Below are 20,314 nucleotides of genomic sequence, written 5' to 3' on the forward strand. Positions count from 1 at the left end.
TTCAAACATGACTTCTGTGTGCCAAGATTCTCAAATAAAGAAAGGGCTTTGCATCAACTGATTTATTAATGCCCAGTAGAACCATCACCACTTCCCCGGAAAGATAAACCAGGGATTTTAGCACATGTGAATAGAGATCTTAGGGAAACCCAGAGTCCTTCAGTTATCTTTGTCTGCTGAGAAATCATAAATTGTGCTTGCAAACAATCTACTTGAATTGCTTTCACTATATTTTTGTGTAATTACATTTCACATATTCCAAGTAGAGAGTACTAAGCCCTTTGCTCTGGAATTACCTAAACTTTGAACATGACGGGCTCTTACTGTGGTTGAGGAATGGGTCATGTTTTTCTTTAGAAATTAATGAGACTCTACATGTACCATTTACACTCATTTTTTCATGCAGGTCGGTACTTTGCAGCTCAACTAAGGTGTTCTTTTCTTGATTTCGGATGGGGAAATCCCTGAACGGTGGTTATAATAATCTAATTCAGGAGGATGCTAGCCAAGAATTCACTACATTTTTCTTTTTTTTCCTAGAAAGTTGAAAGTTTTCTCTAGAGTTTCAGAAGTCATTTCAAGTCCTAGTGGACTGTGACCCTTGGGAGAACAAGAGCTGTGTTGGTGCTGGAGAGCTGTGAAGCCTTCAAGCCATGAATCATCTCCTCACAGGAGACAGGAGCACAGTGACAACCCTGTCAACACTCTTTCCTACAGGAAACCTTTCCCCACCTCTTGTCCATCATTGCCACCTGTGAACCACCACATTAGGAACTTGGCTAGGAGAAACTTTATATGGACACATTATGTGTTGGTACCATTAGTTCCCTCCTCCCTGCTCCCACTCCACTGAGGGCCCTCCTTAGTGGAATTCATGTAATCATGGGAGTGGGTTCTTGTAAGAGTTACTATTCACTTTCCTACTTATTCATTTATTTTTTTAATTTTAATTTTATTGAGGACTTTTATAAATGGACATACTACAAATTGGTCATATCTTTATTGTGTTGTACCCCTTTGTCCCATTACCCATTCCACAGAAGGCTCTTCTCTTTGGGGATATCACTAATCACTGTAGTGTAATGGATACACCAGCCAATCAGTGTTGGGAGGACAATGCCAAAGATTACCTGCCCTGTGGCTCCAACATTCTTTCTGCTCCACCTTTAGCAATGTTGCCTGAGCCTTATGTTATAAGTCTCCTTTATCGTTGGTTTCTCAGAAATCTCTAACTATCTACCGTCATCTCCCTGAAGGAGATTCTCAGGTTAGCTTTGAGACCAGCACTCATATTTAATCAGCCACTTCCTCTCTAATGTTTCTTGGGCCTTGAAGAGTATGCAAGAGATGCTTTGACAGGAGTGAGCCACTCATATAACCAAAAATGTCATCAACTAAAAGGGAGTTTCTTATCACAGCAAGTCTGCACCTTGAATGTGAATGCAAAAGACTCTAACACCATATGATTCCTATAGGCAAAATTGCCCTTACTGGAAATAAACCTTTGCTCTTGGACTTTCCAACTTCAAGAACTGTTGATTAAACAAAACCATGTTTAGTATAAATGACACATGTTCAAACAATCTAGTATCAGCTAGACTACACTAAAGCAGTTTACTTAGGAGAAGTATATAAGAAGTAGGGGACTATTCAAAGTATTCAGACACTCAGGAGATATTTATTTACTTATTTATACTTTATATTGGCCTACATCTGTTCATTAAAATGCTGATCCAAGTTCATGGTCTCATTGAACTATGTTGGAAGAAATAGGAAGAAAGTCTTACATGATATTCTTTGGGTTTAACTCTTTCTCCAGCTTTGATTTTGGGTGATTTTCATAAAAACATTATTTTATGATGGACATAAGAAAAAAATATGAACAACACGTAGGAAAAAATTTCCTGTCATTGTAATTGATATTTTTGGAACACTTTGTATAGATTATCTGTGGTACCTTCCCAGTGCAGTACCAGAGTTCAGTGATGGAACAGAGATAATGCAGTATATAACACATAAAATATTTAATATATCGTTCTCTAGGTAAATTCTACTTACTGTATTCTAAAAGCATTTCTGATAGATATTTATGTGGTTTTCCTTCAGTTTTTGCACTGCCATGGGCACTTCAGAGAACTACTCTGTGTATGCATTTTTTATCATGTTTACTTGTCTAAGTTTTCATTTAGAGACGGTATTTTTAGAATCTGCACTTCAAAGAGCGAAGGTTTTCCTCTAGTCTCTTGAAACTGTTATCACACTAAAAAAGAAGAGATAATTAACTCTTAGTCCATTTCATGATTTTAAACTGTGAAGACAATAACATATCCCTTTTAGTTACAGGTCATAGGTATTCTACCATGTCATGAGCCATGTTCCCACCTTCAGAAGGTGGCTTTTGCATTGACACTGGCATCTGGAACATGCTTGGGGCTTCAAGGCCTGATTCTGAACCAGCCAGTATGTCAGCTATTAGCCAGGGTGGCTCAGTGCAAGCCGACCTTGAATGAGGAGTGCTCACCAGTGCCCTCTGTTGGCTCTAATAGGATAGGGCCCAGTCATGTGGAAAAGCCATGAATACTACCATCAAGGCAGACACAATCTTGGGAGCAGGAAGTTTACCTTCTCCCCTAGAGGACCCACTTTGAATATTTGAATATTTCTTTTCTTTAGGCTCAACCCTATCCTATCTTCCTCTTGTTCTTCCGCATCTACTAAAAATGAGCACTGCAGCCTTACATGCTTCATAAGTACTTTTAAATGTGCTAAGTTATATACATGCATGGTAGACCTACCTGGTCGCTAGGAGACTAGAATTTATCTTATCTGAGTCCAAATTACTACAGTTTTGACACAATAGAACATAATTTACCCCTAAAATCATGTCTTAGCACAGAAAAAATGTCTAACTTTTATGATAGTCTAACATTTGTATTTGACATATTCCCAAATTGGCATGTTTCCAAATATGCTAGTAGTATTAGAATCTAACCTTAGTAAAAGCATTGTTTTGAGTTTCTCCTTAAGGTTCCATATTTGTCTCAGATCTATCACTGCATTTTCCTATATTTTCCTTTCCTAACCTGTGGTGGTTTGATTCAGGTACTCCCATAAATTTAAGTGTTCTGAATGCTAGGTTCGCAGCTGATGGAGATTTGGGAATTAATGCTTCACGGAGTGCCACGCCAACTCCAGTGGAGTCTGTGTGACTTGTTCACCAGGCCGAGGTGAAAGCTTCAAGGAAGAAAGCCTCCTGGAAGGACGTGCGTTCTCCAGGCTTGCAGTGCCTTTTGCTGCTCTCTAATAGCTGTTTTCTTCTTTACTACTGCTCTGTTACTGACATATGACAGCAGCATGATGTTCTTTCACCATTTAGTAAAAATTAGATATGGAACAAGTTTCCATAAAATTGAGTCACCTGATGGTGTGACGCTTCTTCCACAGACCCCACTGTTGTTTCAAGCCAAAGTCAGAATTCTGAGGAACAGAACCAATCGATAAAGCATTACCTTGTACAGGAGTGTATAGGAATGGGGATGTGTTAGTGAACAATGATGACAAGCATGTTTCTTGGTAATCTTTAACTTTTGTGGGCAGAGTTCTTGGTGCATGCTTATGAAAGCACAAAGAGAAAATATTAGGAAACAACTGGGATCCAATTATGAGAAGGCAGGCTTTAATACACCTACATTTTTATGGCATGGTTCAAGTAAGAAAACATACTAGAATTATGAAGTCACCCTGTTAGAACTTTTGTTAAAAATACTTGATGCTTGAAGCAGGCTAAAAACCAAACATCATTTGTAACCACTGACTGCCTAACACTGATTTTGGTGAGATATTAACTATTAAATTTGTGATTGTAATCTTTACTCTATGTATTTGTGCCTCTCCTGGAACAGGCTATTCATAAAAATTGTACTGCTTAAATAAAAAAGGCTAAGCTTATGCAGCCAGAATTGTATATAACCCTATGCTCTACTTCAGTAAAATACACTCAGATACATTCACTTTGTGTGTGTGTCTGTTTGTCACTTCATCGACTCCTTGCCCACTTCCCAAGGCCCTGTTCTCCCTCAGACTGGTGGTCCTGGCTTTGCCAGTCCACGGCAATGGAGGCAGTACATTGTTGGGGTGTGCTTATGGGTATTAAAGCCAGTTTCCCTTTGCCATGTTTGGCACACTCTCCAGTTGCTATTGTCCACCTTATGTTGACTAGGGGCTGATGTCCACCCTCTGCTCAGGCCATTGTTTTTCTCCTGTCATCATGGAACTTCCCATCGAGTCTGCTACCCAAAATAAATCCTTTTATTACAAAAAGCTGCTCTTGGCCTGGTGTTTTCTGCCAGTAATGTGAACCTGACTGCAACAGTAATGTTGGTACAAGGAATGGTGTCATTGGCTGACAGACACCTGACTGTGTGGCTTTGGCCTTCTGGAGCTGATTTTCAAGAGAAATGTGGATGGATTTGAAACATTGGCCTAAGAGACAACTTGAAATGCTATAATTAAAGCTTGATGGACTATTCTGGTCAGAGTTGAAAGACCTGAATGCAGTAAGAACTATGTACTGTGAGGTGTGGCTGATGAGGGTGAAAAAGAGCTTTGTTTGTACTGGGCTAGAAGCAGTTTGTGTGAGAAGCTTGCTGTTATGACTGTGACCTAAGAATTTGTGCAGGGTTGCATTGAGTAGAAATGGACTTGTATGAGCAGAGGGATATGGCACAGAAGTTAAATATTTGAGCCAAAACTGCTGCCCATTCAGTTATACTTGAGAAGTTACAACCTTTGAGATCTGACCTGTGTACTGGATCAACAGAAGAATGTAGACTCTTTTGAAGGGGGCTGAGTGCTCAAGGAGTGTTCTGTTCTTCAAAGTCTCCTTTATTCCCCCAGTGGATTAACAAATTGGCACCCTACCTGGTATTATGGAGTATAGGAATTTGCAACATGGTCTTGTGTTTTGGAAGTGGCCATGGGTAGTATAAAGCAGGTTTGCTAGATGCCTTCATGGAGACCAAATGGAGCCATGAGGAGGGACTGTGGGTTGTAGTGTAGACCCAGTGGAGATGCCAGCATGATGTGACAGCCGCTAAGGAAAGCTGCCACCTCTGATGAAGTTTTCCAGATCTGTGAGTAGCATAGCTGGAGGGGAAGAATTGGAACTCCAAACACTTTTTGCTGGTTAGATCATCAGACTTTGAGACTTTTCATTGACTAGAGTTGTTGGACTTAGAATCATAGAACTTGATGCTTAAATCTGTTTTGAATTCTGTTTAAATCTTGTGATGGTTGAATATTTCTTTGCTATGCCCAGTGCCATCTTTTGCAATGTGTTTATTCTGTGTCATTATGTTTTTGGGGGATCTTTTGGTATTATGGATCACTTAAAAGACCTTGGATTATGGGAATGTTTGAACATTATTAAAATTGCTAAAAAATATGGGAACTTTTTTTATAAGTTGGACTGAATGCATTGCTTTTTATATCATGGATGGTTATCAGTTTATGGGGACCAGGGACAGAATGTGGTGGTTCGATTCAGGTGTTCCCCATAAATTTAGGTGTTCTGAATGCTAGTTTCCCAGCTGATGGAGATTTGGGAATTAATGCCTCCTGGAGGCAGTGTATTGTTGGGACAGGTTTATGTGTATTATAGCCAGTGTCCCCTTACCAGTGTTTGGCACACTTTTATGTTGCTATTTCCCACCTTATGGTGTTCAGGGTGTGATGTCCACCCTCTGCTCATGCCATTGTTTCCCCCTACCATCACTGAGCTTTCTCTTGAGTCTGTAAGCCAAAATAACTTTTTCCCCCAAAAGCTGCTTGTGGTAGGGTGATTTCTACCAGCAATAGGAACTTGACTGCATCATGTTAAGCTCTCCTTTGCAGTGAAGTTACTGGAATGACTACTGTTTTATGGTTACTGTTGTTTTGTTTTTATTTACTTTATTTTTTTCATTTTTATTTCATTTAAGAGAGAGAGAGAGAGAGAGCCCTTTCCTCATGTGGAAAACAGCTGCATCATCAAGAGTACATATAGTTCTCTAATTCTCTAAAATAAATCATAATATTATATAATCAGTGAAAAAAAAACCACAAAACTGAGATTAAAAAACCAGAAAATCAGGCGGGAAAGATGGCTCAGCTGTTAACTTATTTATTGTAATGCCTGATAGATTCATTCTCTAGTACCCACCTGCAGTCAGATTCACAAAATAGTACATGCATCTGGAGTTCTTTTGTAGTAGCAAGAGGACCTGGCAGTCTCATTCATTTTCTGTCTTTCTTTCTCCCCCCTCTTACACACACACACACACACACACACACACACACACACACACACACCTCTTCTTACAATTAAACAATAACAAATTTAGAGCACTTGTTCTGTCTGTATGGCAGACCATATGGTTCCAGAATAACAGTGTAGTCAACTCCACACTGCTAGAATGAACCAGTCATAGTTTAGTGGAGGATAGGATATATTTTAGTATTACAGATCCCAGTGGAAGTAGCCTAATGGCAGAAGAAGCTGACCCCCTTTCACTGATCCAAGCAGAGAGACGCAAATGCCCCGCATACAAGCAAGGAAGCGTGAACCTGTATACCAGCAGGAACCCCACACTGACACTTCTCTGCTTACCTTTGGGCTGAATTATAATCTGTCCCCAGTGACATCTGTCCTGCAGCAGGAGTCAGAGTGCTAGGGGCAGGAGCTGCAAACTCAATTTTAATAACACCTGAGTCTATGGGGGACCATGCATTCACACTGCCACAAACAGCATGTTCAATTTCAACATAAACAAAAGGACACATATATTCTCCTTCTGCCTTGATTTTGGGTCTAGTGTGCCAAAATGTCTAGGATGTTTAGAGCTACCTAATAGGCTGTGCATATGCTAATTATTTCAAGCTCTTGAAAATACAAAATTGGATTTATAGCCACCACGGAAGCAAACTTCTGCATACATGTGTAAAAGAGTTTTGATAAATCAAAGAGGAACAACCCATCATGACTATGAGCAATACCATGCATAGGAGAGGATTGTGGCTTGAGTAAAAAGGAAAAGTAAAGACCAGCTACAGCATGGCATTCACCTCTCTCTGCTTCCTACCTGTGGATACGACGTGGCCAAGTACTTCCTGACCTTCCACTATGATGTATTGTAACCTCAAATTGTGAACCCCCCCCCAAATCCTTCTTTCTTTCTTTTTTTTTTTTTTTTTGGATTTTCCAAATTTTTATTAACAACTTCCATGATTATAAAAATACCCCATGGTAATACCCTCCCCCCCCCACTTTCCCCTTTGAAACTCCATTCTCCATCATATCCCCTCCCCATCTCAATCAGTTCTCTTTTAATTTTGATGTCATGATCTTTTCCTCCTATTATGATGGTCTTGGGTAGGTAGTGTCAGGCACTGTGAGGCCATGGATATCCAGGCCATTTTGTATCTGGAGGGAGCACATTGTAAGGAGTCCTACCCTTCCTTTGGCTCTTACATTCTTGCCACCACCTCTTCCACATTAGACCCTGATCCTTGGAAGGTGTGATAGAGATATTGCAGTACTGAGCACTGTGATCACTTCTTTCCAGCACCATGATGCCTTCTGAGTCATCCCAAGGTCACTGCCATCTGAAAAGAGAAGATTCTCTACCAAAAGTGAGAGTAGCATTAATATAAAGGTATGAACATTAACAAAAGTGCTTACTGGGCAGTTTGATAAGCATATTATATACATTTATCCAGACAACAGCAGACATTACACCCCTAGGGCTCATGACTACCCCTGTTTTAAGTTTTCAGTATCAGGGATATATTCACTCCCATGGAGCAAGCCTCCAGTCCAATTAGAGGACAGTTGGTTTCTACAATGACAGTCATGCCACTATTGCACCTGTTGGCTCTATAGAAAATAATTGACAGAATCCTCCATGCTGAAGAAAAGTTAAAACACACATATAAGGAACCTAGAAAAAACAAGCAATACTCATATACTAGTTAACACAAGAGAGCACAGTAGAACCGGAACCACACACACACACAAAAAAATGGCAAACATAAATACACACCTTTCAATAATATCTTTTAATATCAATGGCCTCAATGCCCCAGTGAAAAGACATAGGTTTGCAGACTGGGTTAAAAAACAGGATCCTACAATTTGTTGTCTCCCAGAAACTTACCTTTCTACCAAGGATAGACATTATCTTAGGGTGAAAGGTTGGAAAATGGTGTTTCAAGCAAATGGGCCTAGAAAACACGCAGGGGTTGCTATCCTAATATCTGACAAGGTAGACTTTAGTACAACATTAGTCAAGAAAGATAAGGAAGGTCACTTTATATTGATGAAGGGCACACTCCAACAGGAAGTCATTGCAATCCTAAACATATATGCACCTAACATGAGGTCTCCCAAATTCATCAAACAAACACTATTAGAACTAAGGTCACAGATAACACCAAACACAGTGGTGGTGGGTGACTTTAACACCCCAGTCTCATCAATTGACAGGTCATCCTAGGAAAAAATAAACAGAGAGGCGTCTGGACTAAATGAGGTCATAGAAGGAATGTACCAAACAGATATATACAGAACATTTCATCCAAAGGCTGCAGAATATATATTCTTTTCAGCAGCACATGGAACATTCTCTAAAATAGACCATATATTAGGACACAAAGCAAATCTTAACAAATTCAGGAAAATTGAAATAATTCCTTGCATTCTCTCTGACCACAATGGCATTAAAGTACAAATCAGTAGCAAGAAAGGCTATAGAGCATACACAAAATCATGGAAACTAAACAATACACTACTAAATGATGAATGGGTCAATGAAGAAATCAAGAAGGAAATCAAAAACTTTATGGAGTCAAACGATAATGAGAACACAACATACCAAAATCTCTGGGACACAATGAAGGCAGTTCTAAGAGGTAAATTTATAGCCTTAAGTGCCTATATTAAGAAATTAGAAAGGTCGCAAGTAAATGACCCAATGCTTCACCTTACAGCCTTGGAAAAAGAAGAACAAGGCAAACCAAAAATCAGTAGATGGGAAGAAATAATAAAGATTAGGGCAGAAATTAATGAAACAGAAACAAACAAACAAAAAGAAAACAATCCAAAGAATTAATGACACAAAGAGTTGGTTCTTTGAAAGGATAAACAAGATTGATAAACCCTTAGCAAATCTGACCAAAAGAAAGAGAGAAGAGACACAAAGTAATAAAATCAGTGATGAATAAGGTAACATCACAACAGATTTCAGAGAAATTTAAAAAATCTTAGGGACATACTATAAAAGCATATACTCCACAAAGCATGAAAATCTGAAAGAAATGGCTGATTTCCTTGATTTATATGACCTACCTAAATTAAATCAAAATGAGATTAATCACTTAAATAAACCTATAACAAACATGGAGATCTGAACAGTTATCAATAATCTCCCAACTAAAAAAAGCCCAGGCCCAGATGGATTCACTGCTGAATTTTACCAGACCTTTAAGGAAGAGCTAACACCATTGCTTCTTAAGCTTTTCCAGGAAATAGAAAAAGAAGGAATTCTACCAAACTCCTTCTAAGAGGCCTTTTTTCTTTAAATTGCTTTTGTCAGGCATGTTGCCACAGCAACAAGAAAATTACTTAAAAACTTAAAACATATATAATATTATTTTCTTCTTTCCTTTCCTTGTTCTTTATGGCCAGAGATCTAAATACAAATTCATCACTACATTCAATAATGTTATTTGATTTTGAACCTTATTTCAAATGAGTTCTTATGATACAGCTGGTATTCGGTATCTTTAAAGTCAAATAAAAGTAATAAAAATTTGATCTTTCTAAAAGGAACATTTTATTATTTATTTATTTGTATGAAGACAGACAGAATATGGGTTGCCAGGGTCTCTTGTTACTTCAAAAGAATTCCAGATACTTGTGCCACTTTTTATACTTGGTTTTATATATTGGTGCTAGGGAATCAAACCCAGGCTGGAAGGCTTTGCAAACAAGCACCTTTAAACTGCTGGGCCATATCCCTAGCCCAGTAAAATTTATATTTAATGTGTGCAAAATAATCAAGTGTTACATCTTCAAAACATATTTTATTTATTTATTTGAGAGATAAAGATAAAGAGAGAGAGAGCGAATATGGGCATGCCAGGGCCTCCAGCCGCTGCAAATGAACTTCAGATGCATGCACTACCCTGTTCATCTGGCCTATGTGGGTACTGAGGAATTAAACCTGGGTCCTTTGGCTTTGCCGGCAAGTGCCTTAACAGTTAAGCAATCTCTCTCACTTGAAAATCTGTACTTTTTTTTTTTTTTTTTTTTTTTTTTTTTTTTTTTTTTTTTGGTTTTACGAGGTAGGGTCTCATTCTGGTCCAGGCTGACCTGGAATTAACTCTGTCATCTCAGGGTGGCCTCGAACTCACGGTGATCCTCCTACCTCTGCCTCCCGAGTGCTGGGATTAAAGGCGTGCGCGACCACGCCCGGCTGAAAATCTGTACTTTTAAGCACATCAACTTTCTCAAATTCTAAGAATAGTAGTAATTAAACAATATTTTTTTAAAGAAGGCATTTACGTGCTTAAGACAAAAGATATGTGTCAATGAATTTTAAAAATATATTTATATGTATTTATGCATAAATGGCATCATTGTATTATGATAATTTAAATAATTTTAACTGATGTTCTCATATTCTATTTTTACTGAAGGAAACTAAATCTAGATCCTAAAATTATTTTGTGGTCTTATTAATTGTTATAGTAGCCAAGATATATTTTCTCAGGGATTGTTTACAAGATATTTTATAGATATGAAGATGGGATATTGTCTGTCCTGTATGTTTGATGGGTGCATTGGAAAGTGCCATGCTTAGATAGTCATCTGAGTCTTGGCAGGCATGGAATTGTCTCCAACACTACAGCTGTTGAAATTTTCATTACATATACAGTTAAGTGAAGGCATTTAGTTCAACATATCACTGGTGGTTGAATGCAAAAATGTTGCCCATCAACTCATGTGGTCTCCTCCCTTCTGTTGTAGTCAGGTATCCTTTGCTGGTAGAAATCACCCAACCAAGAGCATCTTGTAGGATACAAAAAAAAAGAGGTTTATTTTGGCATACAGGATCAAGGGGGAAGCTCTATCATGGCAGGGAAAACGACAGCATGAGCAGAGGGTGAACATCACCCCCCTGGCCCACATAATGTGGACAATAGCAACAGGAGAGTGTGCCAAACACTGGCATGGGGCAACTGGTTATAACACCCATAATCCCACCCCCAAAAATACACTACCTCGGGCTGGAGAGATGGCTCAGCGGTTAAGCGCTTGCCTGTGAAGCCTAAGGACCCCGGTTCGAGGCTCGGTTCCCCAGGTCCCACGTTAGCCAGATGCACGAGGGGGCGCACGCGTCTGGAGTTCGTTTGCAGAGGCTGGAAGCCCTGGCGCGCCCATTCTCTCTCTCTCTCTCTCTCCCCCTCTTTCTTTCTCTCTATCTCTCACATAAACAAAACAAAACAAAAAAAAAAATACACTACCTCCAGGAGGCTTTAATTTCCTATGGCCATCAGTGAGGGAACCTAGCATCCACTGCACTTAAGTTTACCTGGTACATCTGAATCAAACTACCACATCTTCTCTCCTCTCCTCTCCTCCCCTCCCCTCCCCTCCCCTCCCCTCCCCTCCCCTCTCCTCTCCTCTCCTCTCCTCTCCTCTCCTCTCCTCTCCTCTCCTCTCCTCTCCTCTCCTCTCCTCTCCTCTCTTCTCCTCCCCTCCCCTCCCCTCCCCTCCCCTCCCCTTCCTCTCCTCTCATTTCTTCTCCTTCCCTCTCCTCTGCTTTCTTCTTCTGTTTTCTTCCCTCTTCCCTCCCCTCCCCACTTCTCTCTTCTACTTCTCACCTCTCCTTCCTCCCTGCTTATGAGAACATGTAAGACTGCATTCCTGTTCCATCCATAATAGATTCAACCATTTGGAGCTATAAACTGAAATGAAATCTTTCCTTCTCTAACCTGCTTCTGGTTGGGTACTTTGTTGTAGCAAGAAGAAAGTAAGTGAAATAAAAAATTTTCATTTTTTAATGTATTTATGTGAATCTTTGCTTCCCTATCCACTCAAAAAGAAAGAGGTAAAAATTAGATTTAACACTGTGTTACATTCACAAAAGTCAAACAATTTCCATTTATAAGGACCTACTAGGTGACCAAGGCTTCAAGCATGTCATCTATATTTTTCATCCTCCTTTAGAATAGCTTGTTATCTTATTTGATAATTCTGGAAAGCAAATATAGGAAGTTTTGGCATAATCTTTATGCAATGGCAAGGTGGGATTATTCTCATTACAAAAAGTGCACTTTAACCCCACTGTATTGATAAACTCATATATAGATCACCCCTAGGGGCACTCACATCCAGAGAAACTCTTCCCATACTCAAATTGAATGCATACTGAAGGAAGCATAGAAACTCATGAGGCTGGCATCTATGCTTACTTACTTCTCTTAAATTAATTCCTAAAATATATGTGTTAGTTACCAGAAAATGCATTTTGAGTTTGGCACCAGAGCTCCAGTTGAAGGAGCATTAAGTATCATAGAAATTTCCTAGGACAGAGATGGTAGAAGAATAAGACTGAACAAATCTAATAAAGAGAGAGCCTTGAAATTGACTCTATTAAAATTTGGTGAAGTAATAATTATTTAGCTATTAATGACTAGGAATGCTTTGTCATGCCCATGGGTTATATTGTCTATTGGTCATAATTAAGGTATAATTTCATGAGTCTTTTTTTTTTCTAATGTTCAAAAAGTATTTATTTATAAAAAGAAAATGACAATGGGATAAGTTTGTGCTGCGAAACAAAGCAATAAATGAAGTTGAGAAAAACAGAGCAACTCTATGTTGATACACCTGCACACATGAAGATGTTACAACCATGTCACCCAGACCTAAATGTACACAGGCCATTTTTGTACATGCTCCTTCAGAAACACCACTCTGAAAAGACCTTGTCAACCCAAGTACAAAAATGAGCACACATATGAGCCCTGATGCACACTGATCAGGGCTTTATTTAAAAATTACCAAACTATATGAGAGAGGCACTGATATGTAAATTTCTACAATGCTGCATCTTGGGTTTAGTTGGCAAAGAGCACATTTAGCAAGTGAGCATGAATTTAGTCTTCCATGTAGAAACCTGATACACTGAGCTGTAAAAATGTAAAAGGCTCCTATTGTTTGAAAATACCAAATTTAATGTAAGGTTGTAAAAATGCATACATCTTTAATATAACACTTGGCTGGACAAGAGTACTACCCTTTCACAGTACTTCCTATGCAAGGTACTTGTTATGCTGTAGGATTTAATTGTTACAGTATTAAAAGACAACTATTTAGGGAAGTGGCAGAAAAAGTAAAAGAAAAACGAATGTATGTAAGGGCAATTCATTTTTTGGTACAATAAGCATAATTGTGTTTTAGGAAGATGAGATAAAATTATTCTAGGCTAGTTTTTATCTTACGGAGCTCCTGTGAACATGGCTGACAATTGATCCTTTGGTCGCCATATTGACAATCTCTGCAATAGTTATCTGGGTCCTTGCCATGATGTCTAGATATTCTACCTGGTAATGGTTCTCACTGGTTTCAGACCCATTTGTCCCTGTGCCCTGGCTTCTGTTGTGAATGACGGGCTCTGGTGTCATACTCTTGCTGCCAAGCCCATACACACTCATTCCTTTCTGGAAAGCTGCTTTGTTGGTACCCATCTGTAGAGAGATGGTCAAATTGTCCTCTGGCTGGAATGTTCTGATCATACATGTCTCTTCTGATGCCTGAGACTAACTTCCCAGCCTGACTGGCCTCTTTGTTGGTGCCCATCTGCAGACTAATCATGGTCGGGTCTAAAAGATTGTCAGTTTGCCTTTTGGGATCATAAAGATGCCTCCTGGTCATATAAGTGGTCATACATGCCTGGCTGGCACATTTGTTCATTCCCCATCTGCAAACTAATTACTCTTTGGCCAGCCTTCAAGTTTCCTTCAAAGAAACATCTTGTTTGTTTTTCTGCCTACTTGACTCCAGTGTCAATGGTTGTATGGAATCCTTTTGTTTGGCCAGACATGCTAGAACCACCAGTGTTGTCTGAACCTGGGTCATGTTGCCATTCTCAAAAAGACAATTTCAAATATGTCAAGTGGCTTCATGCCATAAGCCTGGATAGATTTAATAAAGTTGCCAATGTTCTCCAACTGAGGCCAGTTCAGAAAGGACTCACTGACCTTCTTCACGGAGCCTGGCTGTAGCTTGCTAATGAGCTCACGGAGGGTGATGCCATCCTTCAGGTCCAGATGGAAGCTGGTGACAAGGCTCATGTCTGTCACTTCTGTCCAATAGTGCAGGTCTTCCTCTGCCTGGTGGTCATCCTTGGCCTCAGTCTTGTCCTTGACCTCGAATGCCTATAGGAAGGGCCCTTGTTGAAATGGGTGATGGCAGTTCTGGAGGGTAAGGAGTTTGCACTCATGCTCTGTATGTGGCACTTGGTGTCCCTGCTGCTGGCTCCTGGAGTGGCCACACGTGGGAAATGCTCAAGCTCGTTTCTCTGCACTGTGGAACACGGGTGAGGCTTCAGGGACTCCGTCCACTTGTGACCAGCTCCTGAGTGGGGCTGGCTTGGCCTCACTGGCTGCCCGCACCTTGGCTCAGCAGGCACTGTCCATTTGCTTACACCCTCACCCTAACCCCATAAGGCTTTTTTTGACAGTCCATTTGAACCTATTGTATGTACTCTTAATTTCACAAATTAAATACTTTATTTTATACTTTTACATGATGTACTAATTGAAAATATCCCTTTTATTGAAAAATAATATTTATTTTGTTTGAAAATGACACTTGATAAATTGAATAGAACCACTGTACTAAACAGTACTTATAAAAGTGCCTGGTGCATAATAGTCACTTAAAATTTGATAAAATCTTCTATAAATGGCAATACTAGCATATTCACTTCCTTTTACATACTCAATGGAACAATTAGTGAGTTTCAGGAGGCCACTGGACATAGGCAAAAACATTATCAATATTTCGAGATTGCATTAAAACAAATTGTTTCCTAAGATGTCTTTTTTTTATACTAAAGAATAGAGAGAAATTACTTTTCACCAATTATAGCGGCATCACTCTCAACGAAAGTACAACAGTAATGAACATTAGTATGAATTCTCAGAGCAGTAGGCAAAAGACAAATACTATTTTTCTCTGAGTTCTTTTAAAGGATATTTATCTTCTAAGACCTTACAGTGCATGTTTCAAAAAGCAATGTTTTTTTTTAGCAGCCTAACATTTTATAAAACAATCATAAATTGAAATTTACATGGTGCCATAATTTTATTAGAACTAATTTTAAAATAAAAGGAAAGAAAAATACAAAGGAGGGAGTGACTGGAAAGAGATGCAGAATTGATGCCATTTCTGTGGCTAATACTCTGTGATTTGCATGAAATACAATTAGACTTGTTTTCGAACAACAAAAAATAGATAACAGAAAATAAGGTTAAGTTTCAGTCTAAAGTAAGGCAACAATGTCCAGCTTCCCTTTTTTAAAAAATAAATTATCAACCCAGTTCCCTCTTATAATACTGTTTAGATGTTTGGAAGAAACAGTGGTAGGCATCAAGTTTGACTTCGGTAGTAATTAGCTCTGCCTAGGAATATAATTTGTTTACATGAAGAGCTGTAATGAAAATGAATTTTTTGAATATGGAAATTTGACATTGTCAGACTTTTATGTTTGATAAAGAGGGAAGAAAAATACAAAACAATGAGATGTTTGTGTTAATTACATTTTTTATTCTATAAAAAAAATGCCTGAGAGAAACAATTTAAAAGAAAGGCATATTTGGCTCGCAATCTCAAATGTTTCAGTCTATGTCTGTTTTACTTCATTGACTTTAGGCTTATTACAGGATAGAAATATTACTGCAAAAGCGTGCAGTTGGAACAAGCCTCATACCTCAAGGTAGCTAAAAAGTGGAGAAAGAGAGAATGAAAGGGACCAGGAATGAGACATACCTGTCAAAGGCCTGTCCTTGTGACCTACTTAGCTGTGATCTCACCGAAGTATTTCTCATTGACGAGGTTACCACTCTGATACTCTAATCACTTCTCAGCAATTTCACCAAGCGTTTGACCCATGAGACAGTGACAAACAATTCATATCTAAGCCAACAACATCTAAGCCAATAACACTGTAAAGACAAAGAAATATTACTACCTACTAGAAGTTTTATTTTTGCCATTGCTTTTTTCTGTGATACAAAGCTCTTTTAGGATATACACATTATGAAAACTTCTGAGCATCCTTTCATCATTTCAAATGCTTTCCCTAAACTCTCAAACAACATACTTTAGCACATATAAGGACACATCAGGAATGTTATATGCAGTGAATGTATGTGTCAGATCTGTAACAGTTGGGCATTTCTATTTTAATCCTCTCAGGAAGTTTTGTGACAAGTTGCTCTGCGTTTTGACTTGCAAAATTTGTTCTGCCTAACTAAGTAACAATGACAGAAGAGGGGCTGGAGAGATAGCTCAGCAGTTAAGCTGCTTGCTTGCAAAGCCTAATGACATGGGTAATTCCCCAATACCCATGTATAGCCAGATGCACAAAGTAGCACATGGGTCTGGAGATCATTTGCAGCTACTGGAAGCCCTGGTCCACTCATTCTCTCTCTCTTTCTCTCTGTTTGCAAATAAATAAATAAAATATTAAAAATGACAGAGGAAACATTACATTAATAATTTGATAGTAATTCATAGTGTTTCCATTCAATTTGCAGTATTTATCACTCTATTTTCACAGTAAATGTTTAGGAGACAAGAGAAGAAATTATAAAATTTCTCATTCTCATTATATCAGCTTATTCTGTGAACATTCTCAGGTTCAAATGAAAAACAACCTCCTTTTTCAACAAACATAGAGTATACTATCTTAGCTAAGTTTTATTGCATAGAATGTAGTTTATTGTTGAATATTTCATAGGGGCTTAAATATGTGTAATCTGTTATAGAATGTATGAGTCTGAAGGTGCCAATTATAGCTAGTTTAGTAATAGTGTCGCTGAATGCAATTATATCCTTAAATAATTTCTGTCTGCTATGTCTGTCCATGTTTAAATCTCCAATTATAATAGTGGGGTCATATCTTTATCTTTCTGTGTCTGTAGGCATTTACCTCACAATATTCAGTGCTGTGCTGTTCCACTAAGCATATCATCTCTTTCTGATAACTGAACCCTTTTTAAATACATAATGCTGGTCTTTATCCCTGGCAATTTTTCTTGTTCAGAAATCCATTCTGAAATTAACATTGATATTCCCTATTCCTTTTGGTTAATACAGAAATGGTATATCTTTGTTTATCAATTTACTTTTAATCTAAATGTGTCTTTATGCTACAAGTGGGTTAATATATTGATAGGCCTCACTTTTTTCATCTACAGTGATAATTTCTGTCTTATAATTGGCAAATTTAGATCACTGCTGTTTAGGTTGTTTCAGTTAATTTTCTTGTTGCTATGATGTAAAAAAAGCAACTTAAGGAAGGGTGGATTTGTTGTGGCTCATGATTTGAAGGAATGCAGCTCATCATTTTAGGGAAAGCATGGTAATGGTAGTGCAAGACTGCAGGTCACATCAAGTCTACAGTCAAAAAACAGAGACTAATACAGCAGGATCTCCTTATTTTCCTTCTGTGACCCCAGCCCTCAGGATAATGCTACACATATTCAGTGTGGGTCTTCCCTTCTCATTTAAATCTGTTTAAAAATGCCTTCAGAGATATGGTCAGAGCTGTGTCTTCTAGGTGATTTCGTTCAATTTGATTAACCATAACAAGTTGATTACTGATACCTCTGGATAAATATCGGTAACTTTTGTTACTGTATGCCATTTGTTTTACCTCCCATTCATTCATATTTTTTGCTGTTTTTCTTTTTTTATTGACAACTTGCATGATTATAAACAATATCCCATGGACAATATCCCATGGTAATCCTCCCCCTTCTCACACTTTCTCCTTTGAAACTCCACTCTCCATCATATTCCCTCCCCCTCTCAATCATTCAGTTTTTGTCTACATGCATATTTTTATTGTTCCTATATATAAGCCTAGAAATAAAAACAGCCATTTGTATATCTGAAATGTCTATTCATATCCTTTGCACAGCTTTTACTTTACTTTATATTCTTAAGCATATTTATTTATTTATTTTATTGACAACTTCAATGATTGTAAACAATATCCTATGGTAATTCCCTCCTTTCCCCCACTTTCCCTTTGAAACTTCACTGTCCATCATATCTCCTCTCACCTCTCAATCAGTTTCTCTTTTTTTATTTTGATGTCATGATCTTTTCTTCCTCTTATGATGGTCTTGTATAGGTAGTGTCAGGCACTGTGAGGTCATGGATATTGAGGCCATTGTGTGTCTGGAGGAGCATCCTTCCTTTGGCTCTTATATTCTTTCTCTCACTTTTTCCACAATGGACCCTGAGCCTTGGAAGGTGTGATAGAGATACTGCAGTGCTGAGCACTCCTCTGCCAATTCTTCTCAGCATCATGGTGCCTTCTGGTCATCCCAAGGTCACTGCCATCTGAAAAGAGAAGGTTCTCTAACTGAACATTAAGAGAAGTGCTTACTGGGCAGTTCGGTGAGCATAGTATGTACATTTAGCCAGAGACCAGTAAGTGTTACAACCTTAGGGCTCATGATTACCTCTGTTTTAAGTTTTCTGTATCAGGGATGTAGTCCCTCCCATGGAAATGGCCTCTAGTCAAGTTAGAAGGCTGTTGGTTTCCTACATAACAGACATGCTACTGTTGAACCCATTGGCTCATTTGGTCTGGCTGCCAAATATAAGGCTTGCAGTGTCCTCTATTGAGTATCTTCACTGGTGATTTCTCTCTCTCCCATTGAACTTCATGCAGCCAGCATGACTTTTTCCAGCTTTCTGTCAGCTGGTCTACATGGAGGTTTTCAGCTCAGCTCCAGCAGGATTTCTCAGTGACCTCGCCACCCACCTATGTGGAGTCTTCAGCAATAGGGTCTTACCATCTACTCCTGGTAGGAAACCAAGGGCCTCGGCAATGGCCTGTAATGTTTCGTGGGTATCAGGGACCTTCGTGGCCAACAACTCACTGGAAGGTATCCCTTACCTGTCGCTGAAAATTTTCTAGTAACAATCTATGGCTCCTGAGTGTTCCATTCTCTAAAAAAGTAGGTTTCCATATGACTTATTTATATCATCTTAGATTTTTATTAGCCCTCCCTTTTTACTCAATATCTTACCCTGACCTCACTTAGGCCTTTTCACCCCCATTAAACTGTTCTTCTACTTACATATGTATTCATGTTTTTTCTTGTAATTTGTTTCTATAGTGCTTAATGGTGGCACAAGGGATTTTCCCTCCTAATATTCATTAAGAACATTTACATTACATTACATTACATTAAGAGGTTAAACTTATAAAAGTGATTGAAGTATTGTCAGAGTTATCCACACTGAGTTTCCACCTTTCCCACCTCTAATTTCTGGGAAAATTTTTGTTATTGGGCAGGTGGTCTTCCTACTCTCCTGTCTCTTGTTTTGTTTGTTCGTTTGTTTTATGTTTAGCTTTATGAGGCAAATTTCCTTATGTGGGGGAGGCTAGCATAAAATTTGTGAGCTTCTTACTTCAGCCTCCAAAGTACTGGTCATGGGCATGTATACTATGTTCAGGTTTGCTACTGGTTTCTAATCTGGGAACTTATGACCCTGTCTGTCTGCATGAGGATCTATGAAGAGATGTGGAATTTTTCAGTTAATTTGGATTTTGTTGTTTGTTGTAATGGGGTGGCAGCATGTATAATCATTACTTGTTGGTTTTGAAAGCAGAAGTTTGCAAATTTCATTTTATAAATACTTTAAATTTTTTTTCAGAACATTTCAAATTGGAATGAATTTTAGCAATTTTTCATCTCTTGAAATGTCCTTATTTGACCCTATGAGACCTGCACATAAAAATATTTTCACATAGAAGACCACAGGAGGACAAAAGGAATAAGACAACCAAACAGCAGAAGTACTACCTTGAAAGAGGATGGTCTTCAGTGGAATGGATGAGAGAATAAGGACTAAAGAGGATAGTGTGATGGGACTGAATTATAGTATGTTCATGTATTAAATTTACTAATAGCAATTTTAAAAGTATTGTAAAAAATGTCCATATTCAAATATCCACATCAA

At 38.5% G+C, this 20,314-nt stretch overlaps 1 pseudogene; it reads right to left on the reverse strand.

Annotated features, from left to right (window-relative positions):
* Positions 1–13,519: 13,519 nt before the first annotated feature.
* LOC101604658 lies at positions 13,520–14,412 on the reverse strand (annotated as a pseudogene).
* Between the last annotated feature and the right edge of the window lie 5,902 nt (positions 14,413–20,314).

Source organism: Jaculus jaculus, chromosome 1 (genome assembly GCF_020740685.1).
Source record: "Jaculus jaculus isolate mJacJac1 chromosome 1, mJacJac1.mat.Y.cur, whole genome shotgun sequence".
Lineage (NCBI taxonomy): Eukaryota > Metazoa > Chordata > Mammalia > Rodentia > Dipodidae > Jaculus > Jaculus jaculus.